The sequence below is a fragment of the Panthera tigris genome, chromosome X (genome assembly GCF_018350195.1).
Source record: "Panthera tigris isolate Pti1 chromosome X, P.tigris_Pti1_mat1.1, whole genome shotgun sequence".
Classification (NCBI taxonomy): Eukaryota; Metazoa; Chordata; class Mammalia; order Carnivora; family Felidae; genus Panthera; species Panthera tigris.
The window spans coordinates 111,193,305-111,212,909 of NC_056677.1; the positions used below are offsets into that span (position 1 = coordinate 111,193,305).

General features: G+C 47.2%; 1 long non-coding RNA gene across 1 annotated transcript; it reads right to left on the reverse strand.

Moving 5' to 3' along the window:
* Window positions 1–11,930: 11,930 nt before the first annotated feature.
* On the reverse strand, window positions 11,931–12,957 carry LOC122235390. Its single transcript, XR_006213457.1, has 3 exons — window positions 12,831–12,957; window positions 12,395–12,440; window positions 11,931–12,316 (listed from the first exon to the last, which is right to left on the reverse strand). It is a non-coding gene; the product is annotated as an uncharacterized LOC122235390 (long non-coding RNA).
* Between the last annotated feature and the right edge of the window lie 6,648 nt (window positions 12,958–19,605).

Here is a 19,605-nt window from a genome sequence, read left to right on the forward strand (position 1 = left end):
AAAGTTCTATGGTCACTATAATCATACGGATAAGATAATTTCAGTAATTAAAATGTCCCGTTTCTTTTAACAGATTATTATTTGTAGGGATTATTGTATAATCCCAAACAATTTTTGGGGCCAAAGTCAGACTTCCCCAAAATGTGCCACTTTGGCACTTGATTATTTAAAACAAAAGTTGCTTAAGAGACAGCCTATGCAAGAAGGACACTCAGAATCTCCTCTGTCTCCCCAAAAACAGGAAATAAATTTCTTATGTGAAAGGTGCCCTTCCCATACCAGGAGGTAAAGAGACATACTTATCACCAGAGGGGGGAAATTCAGAGCCCAGAAGACTGTAGAAACAACTCTTGTTACCTTTTATTGATGTACCACCCCAACCCAAATTCTGTTTAGAATTTCTTACTAACTGAAACTCCCAAAGTTAAGTTTTCTTTGTCCTGTCAATCCTTCACAGACTTACTGTCTCTTTGTCTAAAAGGAAAACTGCCTTAGTCATTTTTGAGGGTCTCAATTTCAATATTGGGCCTTCGTGTGCATGTAATAAAACTTTGGGGCTTTTTCTTTGTTAATTTGTATCATACAAATTTCATTCATGTTTGTGAAAGTAGGCTTCATGCCCAGCGCAGAGCTCAATGTGAGGCCTGAACTCAGAACCCTGGGATCAAGGCCCGAGCTGAGATCAAGAGTCCGACGCCCAACCGACTGAACCACCCAGGTGTCCCTCATATAAATTTAATTCTCAATCCAGCTGGAAGACCTGGAGGGTAGAGGGGAATTTTGCTTTCCTTCACTATACACAAAATTAAGTCATGTCTCTGTACCAGTTTGGATCTACTTAAGTTGGAAATTCTCTAGCAGCAAAGTGGAGATGTGGTTGGCTTCTAATCTATTTTCCTGCCTCGCAATCTTTTTCTTTACACCTGTGCTTGCTGAATGGGGTCACACATCTCCAGGGCCAAAGTGGATGGGGGAAGGGTGAGTGTTGTGGATGGGAGAGTCTTATTTGAAGAGTTAGTGTCATGACTTGGCCTTGATGCTGTCTGGTCTGGAGGGATGTTGAGAGTTGCCGTTCATGGATTTCCTTGAGATTCTTCCTCTAGAGACATCTGATGGCCCCTCCTTCAACAGGGAACCTGGGCCAACACCTCTCCTCTGTTCCTCCCATAAGACACCCCCACTCCCTGTATCTGACAGTGCACCTTCAGCCTGTTTTTACTAAGCTTTTCCTGATCCTGGCAGTTGTCTTGGGTGGGGTTGTTATGCCCAGAATTCGTGATCCCCAAAGACCGCCAGGGAGCCGAGTCCGATGTAAAAGCAAAAGAGCCTTTATTCGAGCTAGCTCGAGCTCAATCCCCTACCTGCACCTGTGCGGCGGTGAGATACCTGAGAGAGAGCGAGTTTCAAAAGGACAAAGGTTTTATTGGGGCCTAGGGGCAGTTGGTGAGGTAATGGCTGTGGCCTCAGCCGATTGGCTGGGGAAGGGTCCGAGTCCTGTTAGGCAGGTGGGGAGGGGGGGTGTTACTCAAGGGGAGGAGGCGTGGTCAAGGTGAAGGACACAGAACAAGATGGAGTTGGCCGGCGTAGGCCCGCCCTTTCAGGGTCCTTTCCCAGATGACCCAATAAGGCTCCCACTCACATTCAGCCCAGGTTGGGAAACATCTCTCTTTTCCCCCTGCAGTCCCAACGGCGGGACAATTTTTTCCTTCTTGTGGCCCTCTACTCTGCTGCTGACCCCTTTCCCCAGTTTCTTGGCTAGAGGCCTTGTGCAGGCCTGAGTCCATATATAAACTGGTGGAATATTTATGTGAAAAGAGAGTTGATCCTTTTATGAAAACTAGATTGAAAGTCTTTGGAGAGTCTGTTTACTACGCTGGAATTACAAAATTTTTAAATAAATAATAAAAAAAGAAAGCCTTTGGAAAGTCATTATCTAAAATTGTTGAATTGTGTGTGACAAAGAAAATGGCAAAAGATTGAAAGAAAATCAAGGAGGCCTTTGTGTTTGAGTTGTTTCCCGGGGGCTATAAGGTCTGCCTCCCTTTAAAGAGACCCACTCTGGAAACGGTGAGGTTGTATTATGAACGCTGGTTATGCAGGCAAACAATGAGGAAACACAACTGCAGGCTTGCAAACAAAGCAGTGGCCTTGGCTGCCCGGCAAAAAGTTGGTGAATAAATGAATATTTATATGTTTCAGGTTAAAATAAAATGCTTAATGGGGCACCTGGGTGGCTCAGTTGGTTTTAAGCCTCTGACTCTTGTTTTCAGCTCAGGTCATGATCTTGCGGCTCCTGAGTCCCAGCCCCCACGTGGGGCTCTGTGCTGACCGCTCAGAGCCTGGAGCCTGCTTCGGATTCTGTGTCTCCATCTCTCTCTGCCCCTCCCCTGCTTGTGCTCTCGCTCGCCCGCGCGCTCTCTCTCTCTCTCAAAAATAAATAAACATTAAAAAGTTAAAATAAAATGCTTAATGTAGGCAGGTATCATTATTTATATGATTTTGCATTTGAATCTGCATTTTCAATTATCGATCATCTACCCATCAATTCTGACTTTGTAAGTACAAAGTGCTTTCACTTTGCATAGAATACCCTTGCCTCAGGCTGTAGAATCAGGAAAGAGTTCTGTGAAGCAGCAAGAAAAAGACACAGCCTTCTCTTCAATTTCGGCGTCTCCCTTAAGCCATCCTCTTGTATCTGCTTTTCTTTTCATGCTCCGAATTTTGAAGTACAGTTGACCCTTGCACAACACGGGTTTGAACTATGTGGGTCAACCTATATGCAGATTTTTTTTTCTCCAATAAATACAGTACAGTACTGTAAATGTATTTTCTCTTCCTTGTGGTTTCCTTTTTTTTTTTTTCTTAAAAAGATGTTTCTTTATTTTGAGACAGAGAGAGAAAGAGAGAGCACATGAGCAGGGGAGAGGGGCAGAGAGAGGGAGAGCGAGAATCCCAAGCAGGCTCCACTCTCAGCGTGGAGCCCGATGCAAGGCTTGACGTGGGGCTAGATCTCATGAATTGTGAGCTCATGACCTGGGCGGAAATCTAGAGCCGGATGCTTAACCGACGGACCCACCCGGGCGCCCTCTTGTGATTTCCTTAATAACATTTTCTTTCCTCTAGGTCACTTTATTGTAAGAATACAGTATATAATACAGATAATATACAAAATACGTGTTGACTGTTTATGTTATCAGTAAGGCTTCCAGTCAACAGTAGGCTGTTTGTAGTTAAGTCTTGGGGGAGTCAAGACTTACACACAGGATTTCCACTTCACAGAGGGGTGGGCACCGCTAACCTCCATGTTGTTCAAGGGTCAACTGTATATTGGTTTACGTATGTCTTCACATTTGCCCTTCACATTCTCTTAAAAAGTCAAGAGAGGCTAGTTGCTAGGAAGATAATTAAATTACACCAAAAATTATAAAACTTAGCAGCTCTTCTCAATATTCTTTCATCTAATTATTTTCTGGACCACTTGACAGAGTTGGCCACTCGTTCCTCAGTTCGTTTGCCCCCTGGGTCGACTTTTCTTCCAATTTCTCTGACTACTTATTTTTCCTCTTCTTGAGTGTTGTCTGCTCATGTGGCCAACCCAGGATTCTTAGCCTTCGCCTCCTCCCTTCCTGTTGCTCACACTTACTGATTCAAGTCCATTGTTTTAATTTCACTTCTAGGGTCATGCCACTGGCTTTTGTGTACTTGAAACTCGGAGCGCTGTACTTGGACTTTGGCAGGAGTTCAATAAAGGCTTATGGAATAAACTTCCAAATTTACTTTGTTAGCCCTGATTTTCTTCCAAGCTCCAAATCTACATATGAGGGAGCTACTACAGGGTGGTGGCCAATTGGGTGGGCCATATGGTAAGATTGTTTAGGTTTAAACCTTGTTTCAGTTAGACGCAAGGATGTGGCTTAGAGAAAGTTACTTAGGTTTTCTAAGGCTCATTTTCTTGATCTAGAAGAGAGATACGGTAACAAAACCTGCCTCACAAAGATGACGTGAGTTTGGGGCAATGTAATGCATGTCAAGTGCTTAGCAAAGTGCCTGACACATAGTAAACCCTCTATAAATAGTAGCTTTGTTTAAGTGCTTGGTAAATACTGCCTCCCTGACGTCTGTCCAAAACTTAATCCACTACCTTAAACTCAAAAGTTGTTTCTCTTTTTCTGCGCCCTACTTCAGTTAACAAAATTTCTACTGTTTCAGCCAGTGAGGCCGAGAATTGATTTGAGTCATTATCTACTTCCTTCTTGATCGTCACATCTAATGAATTGCTAAGCCTTGTCCAAAAAAAAAATCCAAAAATTAAATCTTCCAACTGAGCCGTGCTTTTCTTTCTTTTCACACAGTCATCAACCTAATTTGGGTCCTCATCATCCTTCACCTGGACCACTCCAATAGGCTCCAGACTGGGGTATTTGGGAAACTTGGATTGATTCATAGAGTGCTAGCCCATAACAGTTTCCCTTTGCCTCTAATATGTCCTTTGTTAACCTTAAGAACAAAACTGCCAGTTATTTTACCAGCAAGGAAATGGGCTTATTTGGGAATAGGAGAGGATCGCAATTTGGAACAAGTAAGCTACAGCACAACCGTAGGCAAGTCTAGGGAACTAAGGCCAGGAGGGGCTCTTTTATTAGAGGGAAGGCACAGCTGGAAGGCTGTTGTAAACAAGAAGTCCATTGGAGTAAACTGGGAGCTCCAAGTATAGTGGCTCCTCATTGGCTGAGCTGTGACTATCTCTAATTGCCTGGGCTGTTGCCAGGGTGGGAGGAAGCCTTCCTTGCTCCTGCTGGGATAGTAAAGCCCATCCATATGCAAGGTCCTTCTCTTCCTGTTGGGTCTGTAAACGCTGATGAGTGGTTGGGAGTCAGAGGCTGCCCCTGCCAACCTCCCGACTCCATTTTAGTGAGGTTTCCCTTTATTAATTTTCACACCGTCCAATCGTTGCCAATAATGTTCCTATATAATATTTCTAAATGGCTCAAACTTTCAATGAATCCTTACTGCCTAGAGAATCAAGTCCAGGTTTCCAAACACTGAATGATCTGACCTCGACCCACCTTTTTAGTCTCTTGTCTCACTGCGTCGGCTTCTTAGGTGCAAGCAAATAACTGTGAGACAGTCACAGCTCAGCCAATGAGAAGTCACTATACTTCCAACTCCCAGTTTACTCCAATGGACTTCTTGTTTACGACCGCCCTCCCAACTGCCCCCTTTCCTCTGCAAAGGAGTCTTCCTCTAACTTGTTCTCTGGACTTGCCTATGGTTTCGCTGTAGCCTGTTTGTCCCAGATTGCAATTCTCTGCTAATCCCAAATGAACCCATTTTGCTGGTAAAATAACTGGCACTTTTATTTTGTAAGGTTACCAGGACAAGACCAAGAATCTGTCTGGATATGTTTAAAGGTTCTCTCTTTCACACATGTATTTGAGTAGAAGGGTGTAGGCCGCTGGGTGACCTGACTTACTTGCACGTCTGTTGATGTTCTGCTAAGCAATTACCATGTCTGTGAGACTTCCTGTTGAAACAATAGATGTATGGCAGAGAGGAAAGGTGCTTTTCCTGCTTCTTTTTTTTTTCTTTTTCTTTTAACTTGTTTTATTTTTTATTTTTTAAAATTTACATCCAAATTAGTTAGCATCTAGTGCAACAATGATTTCAGGAGTAGATTCCTTAGTGCCCCTTACGCATTTAGCCCATCCCCCCTCCCACAACCCCTCCAGCAACCCTCAGTTTGTTCTCCATATTTATGAGTCTTTTCTGTTGTGTCCCCCTCCCCTTTTTTATATTATTTTTGTTTCCCTTCCCTTATGTTCATCTGTTCTGTCTCTTAAAGCCCTCCTATGAGTGAAGTCATATGATTTTTATCTTTCTCTGACTGACTAATTTCACTTAGCACAATACCCTCCAGTTCCATCCACGTAGTTGCAAATGGCAAGATTTCATTCTTTTTGATTGCCGAGTAATACTCCATTGTATATACATACCATATCTTCTTTATCCATTCATCCATCGATGGACATTTGGGCTCTTTCCATACTTTGGCTATTGTTGATAGTGCTGCTATAAACATGGGGGCGCATGTGTCCCTTCGAAACAGCACACCTGTATCCCGTGGATGAATGCCTAGTCGTGCAATGGCTGGGTCGTAGGGGAGTTCTATTTTTACTTTTTTGAGGAACCTCCATTCTGTTTTCCAGAGTGACTGCACCAGCTTGGATTCCCATCCTACTCTCCTTTTAATATAATTGTTCATCCAGTCCTAAATCATTTTCCTTGATTTAGGTCATGATGGACTATACTTTGCCTTTAAGACAAATTTGTGAGACGGGTTTGTGGGTATCTGCATTTCCCCTGCCAGTGCACATTTGAGAAGATTTTCTATTGCCTACAACGTAGGCAAACAACCCTGTTATGTAAGCCCAGGGGGCATTATTCACATAGAATGGTGATGCCTCCAGAGGCACAAGGTAATACATATTTCCACCCTCCTAATTCTGAAAAACTCACGGATATGCTTTCTGTTAGGGGTTGAATTGTGCCTCCAACAATTCATGTTGAAATCCTAACCCCCAGACCCTCAGAATGTGAGTTTATTGGAAATAGGGTTGTTGCAGATGTAATTAGTTAAGATGAAGTCATTCTGGACTTGGGTGGGCCTCTAATTCCATATGACCTGGTGTCCTTGTCAAAATGGGATGTGTGCACACAGGTATGTATACAGGGAAACTGACATGTGAAGGTGAAGGCAGAGATCACGGCGATGAAGAAGTAAGTGTGATGCTTAATGTTATGTATCAACTTGACTGGGTCACAGGGTACCCAGATGTGTGGCCAAACATCATTCTTGGTGTGTCTGTGAGAGTGCTATGAATGAGATTAACATTTGAATTGATAGACTGAGTAAAACAAATTATCCCCTAATGTGAGTGGGCCTCGTCCAATCCGTAGAAGATCTGAAGATAAAAAAACAGCTGGCCCTCCTATGAATATGAGGTATTTCCTCCTGCCTGCCTGAGCTATGAATTGGATCTTTTCTGGCCTTCCAAATTGGACTGAAACATTGGCTTGTCTGGGGTGTCAAGCCCGCTGCCTTTCAGACTACAACCTACACCTGTGCCGTGAGCTCTCTGCTGACTGGACTTCTCAGCCTCCATAAGAACACAAGCCAATTCTGTTTCTGTTGCTTTTTGGTTTACTGTTTTAATTTATGCTTTTTTCTAATTAGGCTCCATGCCCAATGTGGGGCTCAAACTCAGGACCCTGAGATCAAGAGTTGCACGCTCTACCGACTGAGCCAGCCAAGCATCCCATAAATACTGTTTATTAAGGCTCCCCACGACCTAATTCTTTCTGATAAATCTGACTCTATCAACCTACCTACCTACCTGTCTGTCTGTCCATCCTATTCGGTCCGTCTCTTCAGAGAACCCTGATAATACTGTAAGAAATGCCAAATCTTGCCAGCAAGCTAGGCAAGGGCCTGGAACACATTCTCCCTCCCAGCCCTCAGAAGGAACAACACTGCCCACTCATGACCTCTGACTTCTCGTCTCCGGAACTGTGACTCCATACGTTTCTGTTATTTCCTCCACCGAGATTGTGGCAAACTAATGAACCTTCTGACGCTGCAAGTCGCAGAAGAGAATTTAAAAAGCAGCCTGCTCTTTCCCCCTTGTAAAACTGAGTTCCCCAGTTCCCAATTGTTGCAAGGATAACAAACACCCAGAGGTTAACGCATTGTTCTTTTCTTCCACGTTTATGGCCTTTTTTAAAGCGGCTGTTGTTTCTTAGGTGTTTTTTCTTTTCTATTCTATTTACTTGTACCAGTTCGTTCTGATTCCTGGTGTTTCTAATGTGGCTTCATTTCAGCAATGGCTTTATTTCTTACTGTTTTTTTTTAAGAAGTATTTTTATTTTATTTTATTTTATTTATTTATTTTTTATTTTAGAGAGAGAGAGCATTGCAGGAGGGGGAAAGGGGCAGAGAAAGAGAGAGAGGGAGAGAGAGAGAGAGAGAGAGACAGAGAGAGAGAGAATCCCAAGCAGGCTCCGTGCTCAGCACGGGGTCCAGAGGCACAGTTTGACCCATGACCCTGGGATCATGCCCTGAGCCAAAGTCAAGAGTCAGACACTCAAACGGACTGAGCCCCTATTTCTTCCTATTTTTACATGAACTTTGCCAGCTCATTGTTATCTGTTTATTTCCTTCTTTATCTTATCATTTCTCCTTTATTTTCATGTTCATTTCATGTTCATTTTTTCCATTATTTAAAAATTCTTAGTGCTACTAAAAAAAGAGTATGGGTAACTTTCTCTTACACTACCTGGTAGTGATTCTTTTCCCTAGAATGACACTTTCTCTGCCTTTTGTATTTTTTTTGTTGTGTTACTTTGTTCCCTTTCTTCTTTCTTTCTTTCTTACTTTTTTCTGGTAGCATCAACCCCCCATCTCATTTATTTAAACTTCTGCTTACTACTTGATTTCAGTTACGGCAACCTTAACTCAGCCGACACTGCTTAATAACAGATTGCGGGGCGGGGAGTGTGAACACAGGGAAGGTCACTGGTAGTTAAACAGGTAGTTCTTATGTGATTCCCACTTCTGATTTTACTCCCCTTTATGTTTTTATTTTTACTTTTAAGAGACAGAGTACTCGCATGCACGAGTGGGGGAGGGGCAGGGAGAGGGAGACAGGATCCAAAGGGGGCTCAAACTCACAAACCCTGAGAGCCTGACCCGAGCCAAAGTCGGACACTTAACGGACTGAGCCACCCAGGCGCCCCTGATTTTGCTCGCTTGTGTTGGCGCTAGAATCTAGAGGGCTCCCTGCCTGCCCGCCCGCCTGCCTGCCTTAATGTCTCCTTCTCTTGTTTTTTTTTTTCAAAGTTTATTTATTTAAGTACTCTCTACACCCGACGTGGGGCTTGAACTCCCAGCCCCGAGATCAAGGCTTGCATGCTTCTCCAACTGCGCCAGCCAGGCACCCCCTTCTCGCATTTGATGACATCTGCACGTTGTATGATATCTGAAGATCTGGTCAGAGCTCTGCATCCTTCCTCTATATGTGGTTTGTGTCTGATTCTAGTCCTACTATTATTGCAAATGGAATTTCATTCCCAGTATTTTAACTTTTGGCTCACAGCTATCACAATGAGTCTCTACTCGCTATTCTGCAAAAAGCCACTGGGAGGCAAGTTGGGGAAACTAAAAATATCTGCTGAAACCTCATGGAGGAACACAGTGTAGAGCTCTAGGCAGCATGACTGAGTGCTTCCATCAGGACGTTTGAGCCACAGACCAGGGACAGCCCCAAGTCACTACGCCCTGCTCAGGTCTCAGCTTCCTTGCGTGTAACATGAAGGGGTTAGAGGAAGTCCGTTCTAAGCCTTCCACGGTTCTAAAGTGTTACAACAGTAAATGTGATTTCATGAACCACAATCGAATTATTTCAGGGAAGAGGGACACTTTTTGAAAGCTTTCTCTAAGTGTGCTATGTGTAGGAGATTGAACAGGCAAAAGTATGTTGCCAGCGTTTGTTTGTTTGTTTGTTTGACTGATGGCCTCACGTTGAGACCTGTGTCAATGAGAACTGCGTGTCCCAAGGAACAAAGTACTTTTTACGGAATTTTGCTTCCAGACAGAAGTCATAGTGTCAGAGTCTGTATTTGATGCTAATAGAACTTTTGTTCCTGGACAGATGCATGTTTTCTTTCGCAAGATTCCTTCGGATTATAAGTGTATTCGTAATGCACGAGCATCGTGTCCGTGCACCATTCTGTTAAAGGGTCTCTGGTATCCTTCGGAGCACAGGCCCCTTTACACACATCAGGGAGCCCTGCCTCCTCTCTCCTTCCGGCCGCTCTAATGGGGGTGGGGGGATGGGAGGAGGGCAGCCAATTGAGTAGAGGGAAAGAGAGGTGGCCCACCCCTTGCTGGTTACATTTTCACTTCCTGTTCCTGTCCCCACCCCAGGAAGACAGAGGAGGGGTGGGCATTGTGTCCCCTCTTCCAGAGCCTTTGGGAGCGATGGAGGGTCTTCCCTGGCCATTTGGCGCTGCTTCTCCAGGCACTGGACAGGGGATGCTGTCAAGCTCCCCAGGAAGGACTCTTCTAGAAGAGGGTCTGAGCCCCTGGACAAACCAGAAGGCGGGAGGCTCCTAAGGAGGATGGGTGTGGACTGGGCTGGTCCTGTGCAGGGGGCCCAGGATCGACTTCTGGGGCCAATCTCTCTTTCCTTCCCCCTTTCTGGCTCCCTCTCCTCCGTTTCGGTCTCTCTCTGCCCGCCGCCGCCCCTTTGGATGTCTTACTTGTGCTTCTGACTTCTGGAGACACAAATGACGCTGAAATGCATCCCTCCAGTAACATCGTGGTGGAGGGATGTCCCTCCAGTACGATCTGCACACCATGGGGGCTCGTGGGGAGGCCTCTCTGACCTCCAAGGCCCCCCTTCATCCCCCCTCCCCCCTCACAGCAGGGCCCTCAGTGGCGGACCTGTCACATTTGCCACCGCAGCGTCACTGCCCAGGGCTGGGCCTCTGTGGAGCCTCAGCTGGGCTGCTGCTTGGCTCACGCACCCCTGGGAGATGCCGGGTAGGCGGTGCCGGCTGCTGCACGGGGTCCCGAGTCCCAGGAGCGACAGTGCCACCTGCTGCGCCAGGTCGAGACCTGCGTGCACACACGTGCACCCACGGTGCCCGGCACCAGAGGGTACATTGCGACGTCCCTCTGCGCCGCTCGTGCTGTCGCTCAAGGTGCTATCCGTGAGTTTCCTCCCTGTTGGAACGTGGCCCCCTGCGTCCCAAGGTTCACGGCCCACAGCAACTCCATTTGCTGTGAGTCGTGAGAGGTAGGATGCCAGAAGCCGCCCTCCAGGAACACTAGAGGCCGAGTCAGATTGCACTCGGGAAGGGCACAGGCTCGGGGCGGAGGTGATGGGATGCAGAGGGCTTGAGTTGTCTTGCGTAACCCAAGGTCGGAGGGGAGGGGAGGGGAGGAGCAGGCGCCCCTACCCGCGGGCAGGTGGGGGGAGGTGGGGGGCCTTCCCCTACCAGCAGTGGGGCTGGGGTCAGGCAGCTGTCCTCACTGCCCAGGACAGTCTTGCCCGTGCCTCACTGCTCCCGCACCTGCGCTGCTCCTGCACCTTCTCTCGCTGGTCCCTGGCTGGTGCCCTGAGCTGGCCATGTACCCAGGGCGCTGTCCCCTGGGCCTCAGCCTGTTTCTCAATGCCCAATGTTCTCACTCCCATCCGACTTCCCTGAGGGACTGTCGAGCCCTGTACGCTCTCGCAGGGGATCCAGGGCCCCGTACTGCCAAGATGGGCTGGGGCCTTCAGTCCAGTACATTCTCGGCTTCCAGGCACCACCACCACCGACTGCCAGGTTTTCCCCACCCGGCCGGATAAGGGCCTGGCCGGTCCAGACTTTAGGGACAGTGAGAAGAGCCATTCCCTTCAGGGGGCCCGGAGGGTGTGACATTCCCATATTAAAATGCCCTGTGCTCTGACTTTTAAAATATGAACTAGAACCAACAATGACGCAATGCTGTCGTGTCTAAATGATAATCTCCTGAGCATCAGAATAAGAAACCCCAAAGGAGTGTCCTCAACTTCCCGCCCTGCTGGTGGCCTGTTCTGAAACAATGTGTGTCCCTAGGCTAGTACCTGGGTTTTCCAGGGGAACCCAGAGGGTGTCTCAAAACCGCCTAGGGAGAGGAGTCTCCCTTCCTGGAGGGACCTGCTTCCACATCGCGGTTCCCTTTTGTCCCGGGTTAAAGGTGGAAGAGACCTGCCCTGCAGTGTGACCTCGCCATCCCCCGGTGTAGGAGAGCTCCTGCACTCCGTGTGACCATGAGTAAGATCCCCTGTCCAGTGTCACTGACCTAAGGACGCTGTTTGGGCAATAAGAACACATCGAACCAAAAGGAGGAAAACGCAGCTTTTATTTCAAGAGCTGACACGAGAGAGGTGTTTGTTATTTTAAATCAATTTTTCTTTCGCATTTTCAAGAGGTGGGGGCGGGGGTGGGGGTGAGCAGGCAAGACCCATGGCTGTTTGGAAGGGGCCACCTGCACCGGGGCGTGGCTCAGTCCAGCATCCACACCCACATGGACAGGTCCACGTCACTTCTGTGCCTCCCCAGCTGCCTATTCAGTAAAAAGCACAGGATATTTTGGGAAGGCCTGGGGCGTCTTGAGGGTCTAGTTGTCTTCTCCTCGTTGCTGGGTGCGGGTGTGCTGGGTTTCACTTCAGGTTTTTCTTTCTCCATGACTCGCTGACGCCACAGACGGCTTCACGAAGGAGCACCACTCCTGGAAAAGATGATGAAAGTCAATCGACCCGGGGGACCCGGGGGCCTCTTCCCCCCGCCACCCCCCCACCACATGCACCTGTTTCCAGGGTAGTCCTCAGAGATCGCTTTATCTGCCTCGTTCCCTGCAACAAGGCAAGAACAGTTGAAGAGAATCCACTCCAGGCATTTCAAGAAGGAAAGGATCTAAGGAAAGGATCCTTAGGAATCTAAGGAAAGGATCCTTTCCTAAGGAAAGGATCTGTGTAAGGCCCGGAGGAGCAAAGGACAAGGGCTGTGAGTGTGATGACAAACTGCGTTTGGAGACCGCACTCACCCCTAATACCTGACCTTGACCCCCACACCCCTGATCCCTACCACGACCCCCAGACTGCCCCCCCCAAAAGCTTTGTGCTGTATTTCTGAACCCGACGCAGTGCCCGTTTTATCCAGTAGGGTTGGGGGTCATCAGGTGGGTGGGCATGGTAACGTCACAAAGAAACATTACATGTTATTGGTGGATATGGATATCTTACCTCTCAGACCACCGAGCTCTCGCTTCAGGAACGTCTGGAAGAGAGGTCGAGGAGTGAGAGAGAGGATTCTTCTCCTCCTCGTCTTATCCTTCCTGCCCTGAGCCCCAGGGCCTGACTGGCTAAGCCCAGAGGTGTCACGGTGACTCACAATGGCTCTCAGAACCTTTTGACCACACGCAAGTTCCGAGCGCTGGACACGATCACCTTGGTTACTACTGGTTCACGGCTGAAAACTGCAAGTGGGCCAGTGGTGCCGGGGCCGGGGGAGGGGGGTCAGTTGTTACCCACATTCAGTGACACCTGGATCAGTCGAGGACTATGAGAACCAGGTCAGACCTCCTTTGCCTGAGAGGCAGGGAGGGCCCAGCCTCCAAGCTGTCGTCCCAAACAGAGTAGAACCACGTCAAGACATTAAGATACGGAGTTCAGTCTCTAAAAGACCTCAGAAAGGGATGACAACTATTATTAGTGTCCGACTAACACAAGACAGTGGCAAAACTGCCTTTCTCTTAATGGATTTCCTTCTTAGGAGAACCAAAGTAGACACCCAGGAAGTAGATCAGGAAAGGTTGACTGACATCAGTTAAACACATAAGAAAATAAGTTTTGTAGACACTTCTATTAGGAAATACAATACAAAGAAAATGTCTTATTCAAACGCGTCATGAGCATTGTAAAATACCTCCAAATATAATTAACTTAAAAAAAAAACCTAGGGAAAATGTCCATGAACCTTTTCATGAGCTTCCTGTTTGGACACTGAAATAACATTTTTATTTATTTTTTGGGGGAAAAGGAAGGCTAATCTTTGAAGTGTTGTCGATTCTGCTCTAAATTCCCCTCTAAATGTGTGATTTCAGTGTGATCGCAATCATAAACCACAACAGGAATTTGAGTGTATACTTGGAACCAGTACCTGGGGTATAAAATGACCTTGAAGAGAAAATGCGAGGGATTATCCAAACGGGGGCATTTTCCCTACTGGATATTAAAACTTACTCTATAGGATTAGCAATGAAACAGGAATTGACAAACACGTCAGTGGAACAAACTAGAGGGTCTAGAAATATTTTCATATATATGTGGGGATCAAGTAAGTGATAAAGCTGGCGTTTCACATCAGGTGTCACCTTTAAGCAGTATCTTATGACTAAGTTGGTGTGTGTGTGTGTGTGTGTGTGTGCGCGCGTGCCCTTGCGTACACATGTTGCGTGTATTCTTAAAGTGCGGAGGAGCTTCTGGGGCCACTTGTTATCTCTCCTAGAGGTAATTCTAGATCCCGTCAACTTTTACAGGCTTTTTCAGTCGTGCTTCTTCCCGAAGCCGGCTCTGGTGTCAACCAGTCATGGAGAAAGGACACGGAGAAGTCGGTCCCAGCGCGCCCACGCAGAGCATCAGGAAGGCAGATGAATACCTGAAACCCACCTGGGCCTGTTAAAACGTGCTGAGCTTTTTACTGGGGCGGCAGCTGGGGAGGCACAAAAAGGATGAGGCTCTGACCCGGTGGCTGTGGACACTGACACAACGGTCACCAGGGTGGACGTGGCCTTTGCCAAAAAGCCATGGGACTGACCCACCCAAGATCCTTGGGGATCATGAAAAATCCCAGGAAATGGTGTGGGTCCACGAATCCTTCCCCTGATGAAACCATTCAAGTTGAAACATTGATTTCACTTCTCTTGGGTTCGTGTGTTGCTTGTTCTCGTGCTCTGCGTGCTTCCGACTCTGTGCCAGCCAAAGGCCACCAACGTGTCAAGTCCTGCTATTTACCCTTAGACGGTGTTTCCTAACTAACACGGCAGCGTCTGGGGGATTTGGAATCGAGAGGGGCCCCCTTTGGAGAAGCTGGAAAGGCTGCTGAGTTTACGAACGAAAAGGCCTCACACCTCCAACTTACTAAGGAGACGGGTCTTGCAGGAGGCCGCTCGGAGGTCTCAGAGTTTGCGGGGGACAGTGGGAAGAAGTCAGAATCCAAATAAGTTTCGAAAGGGGGTGACTGGGGGGAATGAGGACAGTTCTCCATGTGGGGGTCTAATGGTTGGAAAAGGGGAGGGAGGCATATTCTGGCTGAGTCGCAGTGGCATGAACGTGCCACACCTGGTCCCCCTTTCCTACTTAGGCCTTTAGCCTGGGCCAGGCCTGAGCTGGGAGGGAGCGGAGGCATTGACTCGGAAAATCCATCAGAGCTGTGGTTATTACCTTGGACAGGACCCTGACCCCCTGACCGTGTGGAATACTAAGCTCACCAAACACATTCTATCACCGCATAGTGATCACAAAAATCATGAGGCCTGATCCTGCAGTTGATGATGGGAAATAGAGAAGAAGGAGGCCTGCAGAGATTTGCTGGGGCATCCAGAGGGGTCAGGAAACACCATGTTCGTGGTTTGGCCCCTGCTTGCTCTATGTAACAGTCACACAGACATGGGAAATCCCAGATTCAGGCTGGTGCTCACCCCAGCGCAGATAGATTCACTGTGTTGCAAGTTCTATTTCCCTAGCTGGGAGGTGTTCACACAGTCATTCATTATGCTATTCCCTATATGTTCTATACATTTCTGTGTTCCTGATACACTTCATCAGTTGGGAAAAAGAAAAGGGGAGATAATGAAGCAAGCAGCAATGACTGAGAGAAAAAGAATCGTGTAGAGCCTATCTTTCAAATATTGGTAAAAAATAACTTTGAGCGTAGAACTCTATTTCCAACCGAATATATGAGTTTCAGAGTGAAATAAACACATTTAAAAATAAATTTACGTATAGTTGGGGCGCCTGGGTGGCTCAGTTGGTTGAGCATCTGACTTCGGCTCAGGTCATGATCTCCCGGTCCGTGAGTTCGAGCCCCACATCGGGCTCTGTGCGGACAGCTCAGAGCCTGGAGCCTGCTTCTGATTCTGTGTCTCCCTCTCTCTCTGCCCCTCCCCTACTCATGCTCTGTCTCTCTCTGTCTCAAAAATAAATAAAAACATTAAAAAAATTTTTTTTAATTAAGTATAGTTGACATATAATATTAGGTTAGTTCAGGTATACAGCGTAAGTGATCAAACAATTCCATACATTACTCAATGCTCAGCAGAAGTATAGCTATCATCTGTCACCATGGAGTTATTACAGTATTACTGATGATATTCCATATGGGGCACTTTTCATCCCCATGACTTATTTATTTTATAACTGGCAGGTTGTACCTCTTAATTCCCTCCACCTATTTTGCCCATCTCTCCCCCACGTCCTCCCTGGCAACCACCAGTCTGTTCTTTGTGTCTATGAATGTGTTTCTGTTTGTTTGTTCAGTGTTTTTTTAGGTTCCACATATAAGTACACTCATATGGCTTCTATCTTTCCCTATCTGACTTATTTCATTTAGCATGATATCATCTAAGTCCATCCATGTTGTTGTAAATGCAAGATTTCCTTCTTTTTTATGGCTGAGTAATATTCCACTGTGTGTGTGTGTGTGTGTGTGTGTGTGTGTGAGTTGTGTGAGCATGTGTAATGTCATATCTTTATCCATTCATCTATTGATGGACACTTGGGTTTCTTCCATATCTTGGCTATTGTAGATAATGCTGCAATAACCATAGGGGAACGTATATGTTTTTGAATCAGTGTTATTGAATTGCATACATTTTTAATATACAAGGTGTCCAAGTCCTGGTTTCCAGGAAGCAGACCCTGAGGCAAACCATCAGTACAAATAGCTTACTTGAAAGGAAGTACCAGGTAACACTGGTAAGGGTGTGTGATGAAGTGAGACTTGCAAGGAAGGCAGCCAATTAAGGGGGGGATGACCTAGAAAGTTACCACTTTGGCAAGTGGAGCTTATTCAGTGGGGGGACTATGGGAGACTGGGTAGAATGCATTTCACATCCATCCCAAGTATGGGACGTGGAACCTAGAGTATGTAGCTGCCAAATACCCAAACATTATTTTTTTAAGTTTATTTTATTTATTTTTGAGAGAGAGAGAGAGAGAGAGAGAACAGGAGGGGCAGAGAGAGAGAGGGAGAGAGAGAGAGAATCCCAAGCAGGCTCCATACTGTCTGATGGGGGCTTGATCTCACAAACTGAGATTGTGGCCTGAGCCGAAATCAAGAGTTGGACGCTTAACTGACTGAGCCACCCAGGTGCCCCCCCCCCACCATTATTAATAAAGGGCTCGCTACTTGCAGAGGCAATAAATATCTGACACTTCCAGTGGCCTTGGGTCATGTCCAGCATGCTCCAAGGGTAAGAAAAAACCCTCAGGCAGAGAATCATGGGTGATTGTAGTAAGCGGCCTTGTGGGTATAGATGTGAGACCTGGTTTTGAAAGGCGAGAATCAAAACACATGTGAGTGTCCTAATCTTTTTGACATAGTCTGCTCCCTAGATATGTCAACATTCTATCCACTGTTTGTGTAAAGTTTTCAATGAACTGCAATTACATTTCTTCTCTAAAGCTGATCATGCATTAAACCGATTAGCATTTATAATTGGAATCGGGTTTCAGGAGCCCCAGTCCGGGAAAATGTTGTAAGGTTTCAGCTGTCTAAAGAACGTTTGCATTGCAGACATTAAAATCTTCTCTCAGGGGAAAGGAGAGCAAGACTTTTGTATTCTGTTCTACCTACAGATATGCACTGCTGGGCACGTGGGCACCTATCTCTCCCTAGGATCTCAGAAGGATCTTGGGCTGCGGATGTCAGCAGCTCCGTTCTTGCCATCCAGTCAAGAGGGGCCCAAGCAGCAACGTCTGACATCCTGTGTGAGGGGCTCCTGAGAGTGCAGAGTGTGCCAGGAACCTCCTCTCCTGGTCTCCCATGGCAGCTGGAACTGTATTTATATCCTTGTTATTAACCTCTCTTAGGCTGCTCCTTCCCCCACCCCGGCGCATCCACGACCACCCCTGGCCTAGCATCCTCCTAGTGTGTGCTTCCTGGCCCAGGGGTCTCAGAAAGGCTGTTCTCCATGGTGACTCCATTAGGTCCCCAGCACAGTCCCACGTGGCCACAGCGGCCCTCTTCAGCTTTGATGGGAGTCCAGCTATGAATCTTTGTCGTGGTTCAGATTAGGCTTTCAGTGTCCAGCTCCCTTGTTTGTTGTTTTTCTGTCTCCATTACCACCAGTCATCGACTGTCGGCAAAATGCCTAAGAGCTATCACAACTTCAGGCTGCAGTTGTAAATGACTGGGGAGTCCTAGTGGCTCAGAGGGCCCCAGATGCTTGCCCTCTGAATGAACTCTAAAAGAGCTGCTCCCTTTAAAAGAGATCCAGTGCAATCCCTGTTTATAGTAAGACAGGCTAAGGGACCATGACCAGCCCAGGGGCGCTCAAAGCAAATTTGAGAGGGGCAAGTGTCTTCAACGTGTCACTGCCTCTCCATTAGGGACCCCCATCCGCCCCCATCTGTGCCCTAGGCCCAGATATTCTGTTCGCCTCTTTATAGAGCCACATTTCCCAAACTCTTTCAGGGAGTACTGGATCTAGGAGATATGAGTAACTGTGCTGTAAACAAAGTACTCCCTTGACCAGTATGTCTGGGAAAGTCTACACCATGTTATATCCTTATATAGGTGATGCACAGTATCCACCAGCACTGAAATCTTCAAGAAGACTTCTTTACTCCTCTGCCTCTCCTACTCTTCCCCTTCCTCTTCTTTTTCCCCTCCTCTTTCCTCCCATCTTCTCCCTCTTACCCACCCTCTTCTCTCTCCCCAAGAAGATATCTGGATACAGATGCTTACACAAGATGATTGTGGCCAAAGGACAGACTCATTCCCTTTGCTTTCTTGTCTTCCTTGGTGTTTGAATGTTGGCCATTGGATTACTGGTCCTGGCTGGCTGTGAGCACATACCAGCGTCTGATTCTGGTGTCTGTGGTTGCTGTTGTGGCTCCCAATAAGGAGAGCTGTCCATCTTGGGCCATCTGCTTCCCTACCCCAGGCCTCTTCTTGTTGACCCAGGCTCCCTTGGGCGTCTCTATGGAGTCTTTCTGAGGCCTGCAGCGGGAATCGTTCATGCTACAAATGAGCCATGCGGAACCCAAGGAAATAATCTCAGGCCTCTCCTAAGTGCCAGGCTGGCATTTCTGGCCTCCTCTTGCCTCCTTCTGTTGGTGTGGGGCACTGAGAGGGTGTCTCCCTCCCAGAGCTCCAGGTAGAATTTGGGGCCAGGTGCCATTCTGCTCTAGGATTTCCAACCTGTCTTGAATGTCTGTCCTGTTCATGTTTCCTATCCTGATACTCTCCCCTTCCTTTCCAAGTCTCTCAACAAGTAGCCTTTTCTCTCCAGTACCATTGCATACAGTTATATAGGTGTATGTACCTGGGGACAACCTCCTGGGAGAGCCTGGAGGTTGAGGAGGGATGTGACGGGAGCCACAAAGCCACCAGGAGAGGAGTCAGGCAGAACTGGGAAAGCCACGGGCTTGGGTGGCGGAGTGAGGCAAGGGGTAGGGATGTGGGTCAAGCAGATCTACACCCCTGCAGTGCCCCTGCTGGGGAGCTCCTCAGGGGAAGGGGACTGAAATCCAGAGGGAACCAGTGGAGCAGAGAGAGAGGCGGCATTCACAGCACTAAGGTTGCCAAGCAGAAAGCAAATTCTCCCTATGTTTAAAATGTTTCAAAATGTAAAAGGTGGGGGATGAATAAAAAATGAAAGTTGGCAGACTGGCTAAAGACAAAGCACTGTCCTCAGCGTGGTACATTCTCATGGGGGTATAGATGAACATTTCAGAAATGGCCGTACAGGTATAGTTTATGGAGGCTGGATGGTGGGAGCTGCTGCTGGTGAGG